The sequence below is a fragment of the Numida meleagris genome, chromosome 5, assembly GCF_002078875.1.
Source record: "Numida meleagris isolate 19003 breed g44 Domestic line chromosome 5, NumMel1.0, whole genome shotgun sequence".
Classification (NCBI taxonomy): domain Eukaryota; kingdom Metazoa; phylum Chordata; class Aves; order Galliformes; family Numididae; genus Numida; species Numida meleagris.
In genome coordinates, this window is record NC_034413.1 from 44,114,730 (window position 1) to 44,129,200 (window position 14,471).

General features: G+C 39.3%; 1 protein-coding gene across 3 annotated transcripts in view; it reads left to right on the forward strand.

The window, feature by feature from the left end:
- Positions 1-14,471, forward strand: part of PLCL1 (phospholipase C like 1 (inactive)) — a 200,154-nt gene that overhangs the window by 12,439 nt on the left and 173,244 nt on the right. The gene's annotated exons all lie outside the window — the stretch shown is intronic.

Here is a 14,471-nt window from a genome sequence, read left to right on the forward strand (position 1 = left end):
CAGTGATATGTTTACAGGTCTAGATAACCTGTATGTTTAAAAGAACATGGTTCTACTCACTCAGTTTATTATCTTCCTATCCATCTGTGGAATAATTGGTAAAGGTTTAGCATTGCTCACTGGAAATTAAGGTACAGATTGTTCACAGGGGTGCAAGAGCAGAATGCAGCCTGTGTGCCATTAAATGACATGGGAGGTGGAGCCGAGTGAAGACTCTGAGGCCAATTTCTGTGATCCATAATAGTTCCCTAGGTAACCTTAGATGTCAGCAACATCAGGAGAACTTGGTGTACTGAATCTTAGAAGAACAATGCTGGGATGAGGACTTGGTGATACCAAACTGCTTACCTGCTACCCTGGGCCAGAAGTCTGTCATGTTTTTGACAAAAAAGATGTCCTTTAGTGAACTTTGCTCGTTATGCACTCAGTATAATACCAAAACACATCCCCATCCCAAAAGCTACCTGCCTCTAAGGTATAACCAACCCTAAGCATGCATTCTGAATTTTTTATCCTATACATTTAAAAGCAAGGCAAGATAATTTTACTTCAATTGGAACAAAGGTATGTAATAACTAGAGTCACTCAAGTTCCACCTGTAGAATAAGAACTTGTGTAAAAATGGCTTAAAAGAAAGGGAAGATTAGGGAAGATGCCATCACAGACAAATGAGGTGCGGACTGTCTCTGACTCTTGAGATCAGTGGACAGGCTGAACCTCTCTTCTCAACCCGGCTAGGGACGTGAGGATCCCACAGGTGGCTATGGAGAGTGCTTCTCCAGGAAACTTTGTAATCCCTATAGAGTTTGTTTTATAACTTAGCTCAATTATGGCCAGGCTGAATTACTCTTTGTTCTTGACATGTGCTTTGAATTGTTCTTGAATTGAACCTCACATACTTAGCAGACAATGAATTATCATTGGCAATTCAAAAGAATCTGTAATCTCTTGCTAACAAACTGCACAATTTATTGAGCTAGCTGTGTGAGTTCTGCTTGGGCGTGGCCAAAATTCCTTCGGTGACCTAGCCGTGTGTGTGTTCTGACTGAACGCCGCTAGACCGGTAAAGAAGGGGTTGTGAACGGCGCTAGGTGAGTCGGGAAGGATGCTACTTGGGAATCCGTAATTGTGACAAGTTGTGTTGAACGTGACCGGACTTAGAGTGCCAAATTGGGCATCAGAATGTCACCCTGTAATGCAACACCGTCTATCTATCTATGTATTGCATATACTTGGCATGCCTACTGAAATTTACAGAATGTTACATTGACTTTTTAAGCTAAATTCTGCAGTATTGCATGGTTGTAGCAGTGGGAAATGGTGATGTTGTTTCCTTTAGTGAACCTTGGAGCTAAACTTCATAATTATTTGAAAATACACATTCTTTTCAAAGAAAAAAGACTATTTTAATTGAGCATTGGAGCAGAGGCATGTGTATAAGAAAGCAAAGCATGGTTTTCACTGCCAAATAACTTGGCAACATTGCAAGTTCTTTTTAGGAGTTATCTCTTATTCTTTTTTGGCCTACTGTAATTACAAGTTACCATGGTTTATTTAAAAAGGATTTGAAAAAGAGAATGTGTATATAGACCAACCTCAATTTTAAACAAGCTTATCAAGAGTTAGCTAAAATTAAAGGTGGTATACTAGGTTATCTGTATAATGATTTGCAATGGTTCTTATTTAGAATAAGTTTGTGTATGGACAAATATCAAAGTCCCTTTTCTTGAAAGATGGAGAGGTGCCTCTGAAATGAGTGCCAGAAAAACCAGGGAATGCAAAAGAACAAATGTTGCTTTCGTAGGGCTGTGGGTTTGCTTGAAAACTGGTACGCTTAATTTCAGTCTGAGCTGGAAGTTTCTGCAGAAAGCTGCTGTGTTCATTGCCTGAGAAAAAAGAGGTACAGACTATATTGTGCTGCTATGGCAAACTGTAGTACAGAGCACTCTCCTGCACCATTAGAATTGGTTGCATGGAGGTGCTGTAGGTCTGAAATTTCAGTTATTCTTCTTGAGATTTGTTGCATCAAAGCAGAACTTGAACCGTAGTGTATTTAGATAAATTACTTAAGAAGTTGCTGGCAAACCTCTTGGCACCAGAAACAAATGCTGATCTTCATGAGTGATGAATATTGACAGTTGTAAAGGAATTATGTCTTTAAGAATAGGAACAATGAATGCTTCTTATGGCAAGTGTAGCAGAAATGCTGAGTCACGGCCTGAACCAGTGATTGAGCACCTGGTGGGAAGGCAGGGCCAACCCAGGGGAGCTCAGGTGCATGCAGTGTAATGCACCTGAATGACCAGAAGGGGTGGAGCCAGGATCCACCCTTCACAGACCTCATTTAAGGGTTGGCAGTGGAGGCAAAGATACCTGTTTAGAGATCTCTGTGTACCTGAAGTTTTTTAAAGGTAAGTAATTTTTTTTTTTTCTTCTTCTTTCTTTTTTGTCTATGGCTGCTGTATTTGGGCATTTCCTCACTTGCTGTAGCGTGGGACTTTGCTACTCTGCTGTCATTGCTGTGTTTTCTGTTGTATTATAGCAAGTAACACTAATTTGCGGTTCAGATAGTAGAAATTATTCTAATTTTCCTGACAATGTTCAATTAATTAATACAACTGAACATGAATTTATATTTTTAAGAGTTGTTTGTTGTTACTTTCTGTATTTTAGTGGCTGTTCATAATGCATTTTTATCTTCAGGAGCTTCATTTATTTTCCATTTATAGATTGATATCTGGTCTGTGGCCTATATTTGATTATAATGTTATATAATCCTTTAGGCTTATTATATTCCTATATGTCAATCAGTGAATTAATGTAGATATGGGGATGAGTGGTATGAAAGAGGGGGAATACTCTAGAAGAGTATAAATGCGCTCTGTGTTTCTCTGACTTGATATCATCGGTTATTCTCACTTAAGAGTTTTGGCTACTCATTAATATGTACAGCGGACTTTACTCTGTTTCTAAGTTACAGCAAACTTATTTTCTCCCTTCTCTAATTTTATGGAAATGCTGGATTTCAGGGTTTTGACGCTATATGTTGGCTGCTGTATAAAATATTTTGCTACGTTGAAGAAAGTATTCAGGGTATTTGCCACACACTGCTTTTTTGGTAGTGGCAGTTCTACTGCCATTCTAATAATAAATCTCTTCTAGAAAAGACTGGAGAAGTTAACTTCACTGGTATTTAAGATTCCAAACCTCAGGGATTTAATAAGCATCCTTCTGGAAGGACCTAAGGTGGCTGGGCGCATTACAGAGCTTTTAAATGAGCTTCTAATGCTGTCAGATGAATCCCTAACCACCAAGAAATGCTAACTTTTTCTTGCTTTCAGTGGTAATTTAGTGATCAATAGCAGTAAAATAATCCAGGCAATGCACTAGGGAGGATTGCTGATAATCTCTAGTGATTGTTTAACTCTTAAGATAAGCTTCATGGTGCTTTCAGTAATTATAATGATTAATGCTCCCTTTGCTGTTGACTCTTCCATACTCTATTTTCTTCCTGTTGGAGTTTGTATGCTGTACGGGAAGTTTACCACTGTCTCTCCCAGCAGACCACTTCTAGCTATGCCAAGCTGCTTAATTAAATGACTCATGATGATGGTTTCATATTTGATTTTGCAGATGTGTTTGGGTGCCTTCTTCCCTGAAGACTCCACTGTACTTTGTTCTGGAGAGTGTGAAGAGGTAGAAGAAAAATTGAATTGCCAATATTGTATCTGGAAGTATTCAAAGAGTTGCAGAACAACCTGGGGCGATGTTCCCTTCTCTTGCTCTTTAAAGTATGTTGTGTGTAGTGGAGTAGTTGGCTTGTAGGGGGAGGACTATGTAGCCAGAAAGTAGAGCTTGTAAGGAGTTACTAACGGCAGGAACCTTTCCTGCAGTCTGGTGTAGATGTTCTGGTGCTGCCTGTGTTAAAATAATGCCTGCTTGGAGCTAAAGATGAGGTGGTTTTGAATGCTGTATTGCCAGGGCACATGAAGCTGCAGGATGGTAGTGTAATTTTCTGGGGAAAACAAACAGGTGTGGACGATGGAGCAGTATGTGCAGTTCTGAGGCAGATAAAGGCTTGCTTGATATTGAAGTATCTTTTAATGTAGATTATGAAGGTTGTAATAAGCCTGTAAAATCCTGCCACTGAACCGTGGCGTAGGAAGCGGGGAAATGTCATGAATGCAGGAAAAAAAAATAAAAATTAGTGATTCTCCTGCATTTTTTTTTTCCTTAAGAAGACTAGTTTGTATACAAAAGTTTCATTGCGTTTAGTCACTCTTCTTTCTGTGAAGCTGGTTGTTGAAGTCAGGATGGAAGATGCTAGCACTGTTGGATGCATCTGCCAGCTTGGGGAAATAGGCTGGATGCATATGGCGGAAGAGCAGTGGGAGAAAGCTGGCAGTGTGATTTAATGAGGCCTTGACTAAATATTTCTAACCTTTGCTGGAGTTTGCAGCCACTTATAAATAGGTGCTTAATCTCATTTTTACAGCCAAATGCTGCTGCTCTTGTCTATTTTTATCTTGCCACTTAAAACTTTTTATTGCAAAGAAAATGGTCATCAGTTAATGATGAAGGTCATCAATTACATTGTCAAATAAAAAACAATACATCTGTGAGCTTTTGTCTGTGTGGTAATGCTTTTTTTTTACCCCCTATGTTGGAATGAAATAATGAAATATGCTACATTGAAACTGTTGTCAGTGTGCTGGCTGCTCTCCAAAAGGCTGGTCTAAGACACCATGGTGTTGATTTAACTCAGATATGGATAATTTTTTCATTCATTATCTGCCATATTCTTGTTACTGTCTTATTTCTGGACTGTCCTGGTGTAGGTCAAAGCTAGGTATCAAATCAGTTACTTAGCTGCTTCCTGGGTTCTGCCTAAGATCACCTTGTGCCATTGCCACAGGATCAGCGCTTGCCAAAATGCATGGGAGTGAGTCATCGTGGTGCTAAGACTTGTGGTACTGGCTTCCTTGCTTTGTCACCACTGAGCTAGTAAGAGTGGCAATAATGTGTTGTCAACAACTTGATGAGTATTAATGTGGTTTTACTATATTTTTTAAGCACACTTTTTAAAGTTTGTGTTGTATTTGATAAAGCATAGAGCTGTGGTTAGTCTCTGCAGTAGACTCTACCAATGTCCAGAGACTTCAGAATGCGGAGTGACTATTTCTGCAGGAAAGCTAATTTGCTAGTTTTTGTTTACCTTCTTGTTGTTGTCTAAAGCTGCACTGTTTCTGTTGCCATAGTGATATAGTGGTGAATTTCTAGTCTATGTAGCAATTTCAAAGGTAAATACACCATGCTTTTTCTTTTGGGGGGGAAGAAAAATAGAAGTCATTAGGCAAAGATAAAATAGTTTATATGCAGTTAGTTTTCAGATTTCTGGTAACACAGAAAGACAGACTGTAATGATATTATCTACGAGGATGCTGTGCGGTAAGAGTTGGTTTTTGGAAAGCAGATTACACCAAGAAAAGCATAGCAAGTGGAACACTGGTTAAAAATACAAGATTGACTTCTCATTTCTCTTTCTCCATAGAAGAAGACAGCGAAGAGATTCTTTGTTTGAATGAGAAACAAGTACTTGAGATAAAGGAGCACCCCTCTCCAGAAGGATGCGACTTCTAAACGACTGTATTAACACAGAAATGAAATTGTTTTTTCTCTGCAGGCAGCTTTGAGGATGTCAGACGCATCTCTTGTCTTCTAACAAGGATGCAAAAGAGCTCACCGTATCTCTTGGTCTGAGCTTCTTGGAGGCAGCCTCAGCCTGCATGTCTCCTGCTGGCCACAGCCAGCTGGTCTGCGTGGCTGGGCAGAAGCATCTCTCCCTTTGGAATGTTATGTAACTGATGTCAACATCTTTGTCATAAATATGACAAATGTTACATATGAGTTGATTTGCCAGTTACTTCTATAGCAACAGTTTAAAACTAAACTAGAATGTGTCCTGTTACCTCTCTGCAAATGATCTCTCCTTTTTGCACGCAGGGATGAAGATTATGTGTGTGTTACTTTATAAACTGACTAGGAAAGCTGAAACAGCAGGATAAGCATCCACAACTTGTGTTCAGTTTTCTATGTTTTGTCAGACTGTGTCCTGAAGCTATTTAGGTTTATTATTTTTCCAGACTGATGGAGTCATTTCCTCCCCCAGTTTTTCCTTTTTCAGTAGAATAAGGATTTAAAAAAAAAAAAGATTTTGATCTTAACGAAGTCCTTCCGTCTGTGAGTAAGAAGGCTTATGCAGATGTGGAAAACCTTTCAAGGAAAGGATGGCTCTGAAGGGAAAGATATTTCATAGACACATTGATTATCAATTCCTGAAATCAAGACCTCTTTCTGCAGTGCAAGGAATCAGAGTTGGTTGTCATTTATTTCCTTCTTCCTTTGTAGAGTTGTATCAAAAGCAAACTTAGTTGTCTTCCCACATTCCCTTTGAAGTTCGCCAGCACTGTTAATGTTACATTTATTTTGGAAAAAGTCTCGAAATCATGTTTTATAGATACTATAAAGAAAAAATACTGGGCATGCTTAGTGAAACTGAGGAGAATTTCAGACTTAAGATGCACGTACTTAAGTACATGAGCAAAATAACTGAAAGCTAGAAGTTACGTTAACCAATTTTCTACAAAACACTGGCAAGACTAGCACAGATTGAACAATGTAAGGAGTTACTTGAAAGTTTGACAAGTGATGAAAAATGTCAACCTGAAGAAACATGGGCAAAATAAACTTTCACGAGTTTACATTGGATACAAATTGAAAGGGATTTCAGAATAATCACATCTGCAGCCAAAAAGTTATTCCTCTGAGGCTACTGTTACTGCAATTCAGCAAGTTACTACTCTACTAAAAATCTTTGTAGTTCTACTTAATTTTTAAAATTCAGTGTGTTTTTGTAATGTTACAACCATGGGAAGGGAAATTTACTGTCTGTTACACAGCTATTCCTGCTGCTTTTGCCAAATACTTGTATGTGTTCCTATAGAAAAGGTGTATTTCTTTCCCATCATGTGAAACTCATGTGACTGGTAAAAAGGCCAAGCCTTCTCCTTCCATAGGAGAAATGTGCTCGATGTCAGCCACCAAACAAACTTTATTCTGGATGTCTGAATGCTGCATATTATGTTTTGGTGATCTGGATTGAAACCAGTTCATTGACAGTTTTGACTATCTGACTCGGCAAACCATTTTATTCTTTGAAGATTCTTTAGTCTAAGTGAGTCTGGTCTCCTCCAAACCTTACTTCTAGTGGCTTGTCCCATCCAAGTAAGATCTTACTGCAAAATATCTCACTAAAAGTTGTGAGGGTACATGAAAAGCCATAGGATGGGAAGTGTGCTGTCGGGCTATTCTGCCTGAAGCTGCTGGGACATATGAAGGGGGGAGTGTAGAGATGCATGCTGTGTATGTTCACAGTAGGTCAGCATGTAGAGATTCAAGCTCACACTCATCTGCAACACCTGTTTTGTTGCATAAATCATATTTCAGCTCTGGAGGTTACAGTTCAATGCAGTAGTGAGAACTGAAAATTTTGCAGTTTATCCTGATTTAATTTCTTCCTGCAGCTCATTCTTATGAGTATTTTTGTGTGAGAAGCCCTAACTTCCATGTGAAAATAATGGAGAAATATCAGTTAAAACACTCTCCAAACACCATCAAATCTTTCCAAGTAATGATGTAAGTAATAAAAATACATTTTAGTTGTTTCTTTCCTTTAAAGCAATGTCAGCATGACCAGAGAACATCAGAACAAAGAAAGCAAAGAAAACTCCATACAAACTAAAACACTCACCACTTTCATTTGAATAACAGAGCTTTACGTGTGATGCTTATTAAGAAAATGAGTTAAGCAACTTCCTATTTCTTAATTTTTGCCAAAGAACAGCACGTTATTTAAGTCCAAGAAGAAACTGTCAAATTCTATCTGCAATTTCTATCTGCCATTTGCAAATTGATTTCCTTTTACCTGAATGGTTTTAAGGGCTGCTCAAAAAAGAAGTGCATGTATTTTTCTGGAGGCTTTAATTTCTGGAAGCTGATTTCTCATTCGTAATTACCATCCTTTGATTGTGTAAGGAAACCTGTGCAAGATGCATGTTACATAATATTCTGTGCCTTTTTTGGCCAGGATTTATGAGGAAGCAAGGTCTGGCTGCTAATGCTCTTCGTGACTGTCCTCCTGACCCTACTGCAGATGTTGCTGGAGGGCAGATGCCGTAAGGTTGGCAACCTCTGGAGGAACTCCAGCAACTCCACATTTGGGTGGGGAGGCTGTGGTGGGAGCTGGACAGCTGTGGTCTGTACTCACAGTCATGCTAGGAGGGTGCTCAGTGCAATGACTGCAGTCCAGCTGAGTGCGAGGGAATGTGGCAACAAGTTGAGGGTATTTGAGAAGCACCTTCAGATCTTTGGAGCTAGGGGCTTGCTGTTGTAAGCAAAGAAGGATGGGGAGGCTGGGGGTATTTAGTGGAACTGTGGGCAGCCTGTGTGGGGCACTCAGTTGTGTTCATTCCTCAAAGTTTCTTGTTCCACAGAATGACTTATGTGATTTCCATATCTAATTTTCAGAAGATGTTTGTCTTGTCTTCATGATAATTTATTCTGCACTGTCTTGTAGCAACCATCCCAATAACCTTGGTTTTCTCCTCACTGCAGAGTTGTAGTGTTGAGTCTCTCTACAGTTTGTTAGTGTTCCTTTTGTTTGTCCCTCGGGAAGCTTTGTGTTATGATACTTGTTTTCTGATGGTTTTAGCCTTGTAATAGTTGCAATAAAATTATTTTCCGATTCATCTTTTAGGCAACGTATTACTACAGATTGTTTTGTGACAGTTATCTGGTTCCAAATTAAGGAAGTTAACATGCTTTCCCTTTTTCCTGGGCAGCAACAGAATTTTGGATGCAAAATGTACTTTCTGCTTTAAAGCAGATTTAATATAATACTGCTTTATAAATTTTCATTGTAAAACAATGCTCTGCTTTCCTGACTAGCACAACCATAATTTAATGGAATGTGATGATTTAGAACAAACTCTCTTGCTGGGGTTAGTTTACCCATAATCCCTTTCCTGTTATAGAAGCCATTTGGTTAAATTAAGATCAGATGCAATTAGTAGCTCTTTCACACTTCGGACAAAACTTGGTTAAAACGTATTTTAGCTAATTCATATTAAAATATTAAGAAAAATCTGATTAAAACACAGAAGATGGTTTTATTTCTCGGTTTATCCTGTAAATACCAGTGGGCAGCCATTGCTGCTTTTTCTTTAGTTTCTGTTTTTAGAGGGATTGATCAGGCCAGCTTTCCTTGTGCTGGATTGAACCTTCTTCTAAATGCTGCCTCACCCTCTTTTCTGAGGTGTCAAAACTGATGGATGAATTAGTTCCTTTTCATATCTTCATTTTTTTCATTTTTTTTGGTGAAAATAGTAAGTAGAGATAATTACAGGTTTGGTTATAAATGAAAATCTTCAGGCTTTTCATGGATGTTATCAGTATTAAAATACTTTTATGTAGCAAAATCTTGCCCTCGGAGCTGTTAACCCAAGGAAGATTTTTAAATGATTAGATAGGCCTTATGAGAGTGCTTTGACATCATGTTTATGTATTTTGATCAAGATTAGAGATTAGGTTTAAAGGGTTTGTTTTTCTGGCGTCGATGAAGGTTAACTGTTACTGTGCCAAAGCAACCTCTGGATGACCAGAGAAAGAACAGACAGAAGTGCAGAATCCACTGACAGAGATGAGCTTCTGATTAACTTTTAGTCTTGTCGTCATTCTCTCTGTAATAACACTAGCAGTTAAAAAAAAAAAAAGTATGGAATAATATAAGGGAGCAAAAATAGTAACTTCATTTTTAGATGCAAAGCTTGAAATCTTGTGTAGACTGCAGGAGCCAACTTTGTACTGGGAGATATGGTAGTATAGAAATGCCAAACAAGGATGTGATTTAACTTGGTTACTGCAGTAAGTAAGACGTGCGCAATTGGTGGTCTACATTCCTAAGCCTCTTTGTCAAAGCTGGGCACCATGTCGAAATTTGAGAAATGTTGGGGTGAAAAAAGAGGGCTGAGAAGATAGGAAGTACTTGGGGTCTGTGGGAGGCTGTGAGGACCTGATGTAGGGCTCTAGGGATGTCAGAGGGTTGGGGTAGCCAAGCTGGAGTAACTGAAGTGTTGGAATGGAGGGGATGGACATGCATTTATAGGAGGACAGGCTTTATTTCAATTGTTCATGGAAAAATGATTTTTGGGGGTGAATGAATCCACCAGGCACACTTGGTTACGTGGGCAAAGCAACTTGTGGCTGACGCTGTCTATATCAGGAAAGAAGCAAGCATCAGGCATCTAGCTGCTATCATCTGGACTGTGTTAGGAACGCATTAAAACTTAGGCCTGCTGACTTGTCCTTTCATTTTAAGGAGCAATGAGCTCTGTTGATTTTTGGGCATGGCTCCTATGTTGGTTCCCACTGTACCATGTGTTGATTTGAGACCAACTCCAGGTATCTCTGTGGCCCATTGGGGTTGCCTGGCCCTTCAGAGGCAGCATAGTTTTTTGCTGCCAGCTTTGAGTAGAGCTCAACAAGATGACCTCACTGCATTGGCAGATGGTCATTAGCCCTACTGTAGTAGGAGTGTCTAGCCTATAGAAAGAGAACTAAGCCTGGGATATTAAATTACTTCACTACTATGTATGCTTTTATAAAAAGTCAATTTAGAGGATAAATTTGAACCAGGTAAACCTTCCTGGGAGGCAACTGTATTAGGAAAAGATGGTACAATTCTTCCAAATGATACTCCTCTGCTGATAGGTGTTGGTAACATCCAGAATTTGCCACAGACATGCATCCGGGATCTGCAAAAAAGAAAACCATGTCATTGACATGGAAGAGCTAATATGTAAATGCAAAAATAACTTATTTTTATTACTGCCCAAGCAATTCATGTAATGAAGCTTAGTATATTCTAGTATAGTGACACAACATGGACTAGAGTGCTTTGAGAAATGAGAAGCTTTTTGCCTGGATTATTCATTATAATCATGGAAATGGACTTTGAAAGCATCACTTCTGTATATGTGGGTCCATTCTTTGCCCTTGCTGTAAAACAGATGACCTCCCACTGAATTTGTGATGTAAATCACAACCAAATAGATTAACCGTGCCAGATACTGTCTTTCTGTATCTGCAGCAAACTTGTGGATTGGACTGTGTAAATGTTAATGAAGACAGCTTTATAAATTATGAGGAGACATGACATTGCAGTAGCTTGTCTTCGGACACTTATCATCAGGTTGCCACATCTAAATTGTCTTGAGCTGTAACTGCAGTATATTTAGTTCTTTGTGAAACTCATTTTCAGGATGTTTTTATTTGCCAAAAAAGTGACCTTAAGAATGGGAACAGATGCACGAAGAAGACAGAGAAAATATTTTCTTATCACTTAAAGTATGAACGTGTACATGCTTGCATACAACTTCAGGATCTTGATCTTGCACATATTTGGTGTCTGTTCTGGACGTAAAAAGGAAATTATAGGCTCCAGTCAAAACTGAATTGATGTGAGTGAATTAACATTCTCAGGACGAAACAAACAAATAAAGAAATGTCAACTAACTCTGTGTGTGAATTTGCTGAGCGTGTGCTATACATAATGAATCTGTTCTGTGTGTATGATGACTACTTGAGATGCATAGTAAATGAAGAAAGGGTGTAAGATTGATCTGCTGTACACAAACACTTATAGATCTAAATGCCTTCAGTTTTTAAGTAAGAAGCTGCATTTATTTAGACCTTTGATATAAACAGAAACAAGTGACTTAGTAGAAAATACGTGGAAATGTGAAATGTTGTACAGTCTGAAAATGGCGTTCAGATCGCTTTGGTCAGAATTTTGCTTATAGCCTCTGCCTTGTTAGCTTGCGTACAGCAGATTCTGTTTGTGATTCTTCATACATCCAAAGCCAAATGATTTGGTATGAGGCTGTAAATGAATGAATGTGAAGAATACAGGCTTGATTCACGCTACAGACACTTATGGCAATTTGGATACATGGACTGCATAAGTAACTGTGGCCTAGCTTCCAAGGTGTGATTCAGGTCTCTTGCCCTTCCGCTGAAAGAAAAGATGAGCGGAAGACACTTACTGTACTTGAGTGTGGGATCTCTGTATTTGTTAGCCCTCAGTGTTTTGTAAGGCTTTGCAATAGACAGGGGACATGTGAGGAAAATAAAATAAGATGGATACAAGCCCTCAATTTAGCTATTTTTCATTGAGTAGCAGTGGTGTTAGATATGGAACTGACTTAGTAGGGAAATTCTGTCTTATGAAAAAAGGTACTTTACTCTTTTTGTATGGGAAAACATGATTTCTTACTTTGTTTCAGTGCATGCTCCAGAGTCTGCAGGGAGCTTCTAAGCTCAACTTATTATTATATCTGGAAAAAAACTAGGATCAGTCGTAGTTAAGAAGTGCAACTTCTGTAGTTCTGTGAACCTGACTTTGTAAAGTGACATATCTTTTGGGAATGAACAACACATGAGAATTTGAATTAAAGCAAAAGCTGCCTGAGGACTGAGTTACTTGACTCATCTCCATACCAATTGCCATTATATATCTCTGCCCAATTTTCAAGTGGGATGAAAAGAGTGAAGTGCTGCAAGAAGAGCTGTTTTGCAGCTCATTAGGCAATGGAGTACTGGACAAAAAACAGATTTTTTTTCACCCTTAAATCAGTGGATTCATCACATAAGAAGGCTGTATCTGCTGATACCTGACCTGTAAAATAGTTGAGGTCACTGACTCACAGAGATGTTCAAAACCTGAACTGTAAACCACCTTAACAGATGTGCTGCTGATAAGGATGTTGTAAGTACTTAGCAAAAATGACTCACCAACATTAATGATTAAAGTATAGTAATGGGATAATTGCTGACTATAGCTAAGCAGCAGCTGCCAGCACCCAGGGCCTGTAGATTTCTCTATTTGTGGGTATTGTAAACAAACCGGTTTATGTGCAAGATTCACAGTTGATAGAGAACTTACTGTAGGTGCTAGCAGGGAAAACCTACTAGAAACCTTTAGTAGTTCTCAAGGACAGCTTGAGGTTTTCTGTATGTTATGAAGCTAAAGGAGGCTGCCCATAAAACTCTTAATTCTGGAACACCAGTTAATCCTAACTGTTCCTTGGGCAATGTTCCAGCCTTACAGAGGGAACCAAATCATCACTGTCCCCTGATAGGTGGGGAGAACAATGTACTGTGCTGTACCCCGGTAGGAAAATCAGTGGCTTTACTTTCTGTTATTATTCAGCTTGGTCTGCAATGCTCCAAAAGTCAGTGGAGCTGAAGGCCTGCTCAGAAAGAGCCATGTCTGAATCTGAAAAAAGCATTGGCCTTCGCTCATGCAGTTTCTATGCCTCTTTTCACCTCATCTTTTTTGCAGGACTTTCCTGTTCAGGGAGTGAGCCTTCAGCTTTCCTAATGCTGGGGATTGTTCTGAATATGCCATTTCTGGCAGAGTACACAAATAATCTGGAATATAAGACCTGAAGGAGTGACCATGGTATTGATAATAAATTGCAATTCCACACTTGGTTTTTCCTGCTCTGTGCATGTTTTCAAATAATTCTGTAGCAGTGTTTGGGCTCAAACAGACATCACTCATTTTTAACAACATAATTACAAAGAGTTTAACAGTTTTTGCAGCTATTAGGGGTTTAATTTTACAATTCATTAGTTAATATTTATTTGCCATTTTGATTACATTTCCAGAGCAAAGTGACAATGAAAGTTAGAGCTGACACAGTAAGCATGTCTGCCCCATGACAAGCTTGTGAAATTCTACTCTCCTACTCAGCTGGAGTGAGTAATGGGTTGTGATGGGTGGGTAATACATCTCTAGGGATTTACTTCCTTTATTATCACAGTGGGGGTGTGTTCTGAGCCTGGGTCAGTAAGTTTTCTTGCCTTTCTTTACTGTTGGTTATGATTCTTACTAATGAGGACTTTTTTTAATGGTATGAATTATAGAAGCCGTGGCCTCTTTGTCTAGTGTTATGGAAGGCCTGCTGGAAAGGAGTTGGTGTCCAGCCATGGGAAATCTGTGCGGTGCTTCACTCTGAAGAGTCTAGTAGCGGTGTCTCTATCTGCTGGTTGATTAAGGGTAGAGTTTGGTGATTGGCATGCCAGCCTGACCCTTCTGAAGCTTTGGTTGAAGAAAAGGCCTAACATACTGGGACTTTTGCAGAGATCCTGCCACAGTGGGTGTGTGCCTATTGCTGTAGGCAGATACTTAAGGTTTGCAGATGGAAGGCTAGACAGTGATAGGCACCCCTGGCTGCAGAGGACTGGCTGTGATGCTGTCTGGCCTTATGGGGAATGTGCTGAGTTAAGCATGATGTGTGCAGAGCACTATTTGGTAGTGTCTCCTGCTGGGTTCTTTCACTGGGTGTGAT